We start from the raw sequence: 2,335 nt of genomic DNA, 5'->3' as shown, positions 1-2,335 counted from the left end.
ACTATGATAAATCTCTAGTGTCCATGCAGCACAGGGGATATAGCAGAAGGGAGGCCTACGGGACTCAAGCGTCAAGCCCCTGCCTGAGCTCGTGAAATACCCCTGAAGAATGTTGGAGCAGAGTATTTATCTCCGAGGCCTCGTGGCGAGCAGACACCGCGCCACTGCCTGGCAAAGGTTGTGTCGGCGAGGCCGGAGTGGCTCCGCCGGCCGAACTGGCGTGAACGGCATCCACCCCGGGTGACGCGACGCCTACTGAGTGTATCCCTCGGGCGCTGCCGACGGCGTCGTTCCAGCGACCCTGAGAACGTGCCCGTGGACTAGGGCTTCCGCGCGGCACGGGCGCACCTCAAATGGCAGCGCACCCCGGACGGACGCTAGGGCTTGGTTGGGGAGGAAGGCAAGGCCAGTTAGTTTGCTAACTTTCGAGACTGCGTGTGTGCATGATCCTTTGTACGGTCCTTACTGTGTTGAACTTCTTTGTAGGCAATGGAAGATTGCCCGTCGGAGACAAGGGATTGAGCAAGTAACAAAAACAACTGACCAGAGTGGGATTTGAACCCACGCCCTTTCGGACCAGAGCCTTAATCTGGCACCTTAGACCAACTCGGCCATCTGATCATTTGTGTTTTTCATGTATTGGTGTTTACTAGCAAAAATGCCCGTGCGTTGCACAGAAAAAAAATCATCACATCCCGTAACCATAGCCAATTACACGAGTAATTTTTTGACTCATGACCGACATGAACTAATCTCAACATGAAGAAGTATGCTTTCGGCCGAACCATCTTTGCAAAATCACTAGTAGAAAAGGGGTATTGGTCCAGGCCGGGTCAGCCCATTAGTCCCGGTTCAATCCAGAACCGGGACCAATGGTGGCATTGGACCCGGTTCGTGAGCCCCGGGGGCCAGTCGGGCCACGTGGGCCATTGGTCCCGGTTCGTCTGGACCTTTTGGTCCCGGTTGGTGGGACGAACCGGGACCAATGTGCCTTGGTCCTGGCCCACCACCATTGGTCCCAGTTGGTGGCCTGAACCGGGACCAAAGGCTTCCCTTTAGTCCCGGTTCAAGCCACGAACCGGGACCAATTAATTGCCTATATATACGCCCGCGAGCAGAGCACTCTCAGTGCTCTGTTTTTCGTGGCCGGCGAGGAGAGAGCTTTGTGGTGCTCTAGCTCACCTCCTATGCACACGAGGTGTTCGAAAGGGTCCCGGCGGACTAGCTGTTCCGAGTGACGTTGGGGGACACACACCCATGTGAAAGAAGAAATCTAGTGGGACCTATCCTACTGGAAATACCTAGAGGTCCGCTCTTGGATCGACGTGATGCACGTGACGAAGAACCTTTGCGTGAACCTGTTAGGCTTTTTGGGCGTGTATGGGAAGACAAAAGATACAGCTGAGGCACGGGAGGACCTGCAACGTTTGCACGAAAAAGACGGCATGCCTCCAAAGCAGTATGAAGGTCCTGCCAGCTATGCTCTTACCAAAGAAGAGAAGGAAATCTTCTTTGAATGCCTGCTTAGTATGAAGGTCCCGACTGGCTTCTCGTCGAATATAAAAGGAATAATAAATATGTCAGAGAAAAAGTTTCAGAACCTAAAGTCTCATGACTGCCACGTGATTATGACGCAACTGCTTCCGGTTGCATTGAGGGGGCTTCTACCGGAAAACGTCTGATTAGCCATTGTGAAGCTATGTGCATTCCTCAATGCAATCTCTCAGAAGGTGATCGATCCATAAATCATACCAAGGCTAAGGAGTGACGTGGTGCAATGTCTTGTCAGTTTCGAGCTGGTGTTCCCACCATCCTTCTTCAATATCATGACGCACGTCCTAGTTCATCTAGTTGACGAGATTGTCATTCCGGGCCCCGTATTTCTACACAATATGTACCCCTTTGAGAGGTTCATGGGAGTCCTAAAGAAATATGTCCGTAACCGCGCTAGGCCAGAAGGAAGCATCTCCATGGGCCATCAAATAGAGGATGTCATCGGGTTTTGTGTTGACTTCATTCCTGGCCTTAAGAAGATAGGTCTCCCTCAATCACGGTATGAGGGGAGACTGACTGGAAAAGGCACGCTTGGAAGGGACTCAATAATATGCAGGGACGGATATTCTTGGTCTCAAGCACGCTACACAGTTCTACAGAACTCTACCTTGGTGACCCCGTATGTCAATGAACACAAGAACAGTCTGCGCTCCAAATACCCGGAGCAGTGCGACGACTGGATTACATGTGAACACATCAGGACTTTCAGCAGTTTGTTGGAAACACGTCTCAGAGGTGACAACACTATTTGTGATGAGCTGTACTTGTTGTCCAGGGGACC

General features: G+C 51.8%; 1 non-coding gene across 1 annotated transcript; it reads right to left on the bottom strand.

Annotated features, from left to right (window-relative positions):
• Positions 1 to 540: 540 nt before the first annotated feature.
• Positions 541 to 621, bottom strand: TRNAL-AAG. Its single transcript has one exon. It is a non-coding gene; the product is annotated as a tRNA-Leu (tRNA).
• Positions 622 to 2,335: the final 1,714 nt, after the last annotated feature.

This window comes from Triticum dicoccoides, chromosome 6B (genome assembly GCF_002162155.2).
Source record: "Triticum dicoccoides isolate Atlit2015 ecotype Zavitan chromosome 6B, WEW_v2.0, whole genome shotgun sequence".
NCBI classification, from domain to species: domain Eukaryota; kingdom Viridiplantae; phylum Streptophyta; class Magnoliopsida; order Poales; family Poaceae; genus Triticum; species Triticum dicoccoides.
Note: the sequence above shows the minus strand (reverse complement) of the source record. Positions and strands in the feature narration are given on the sequence as shown.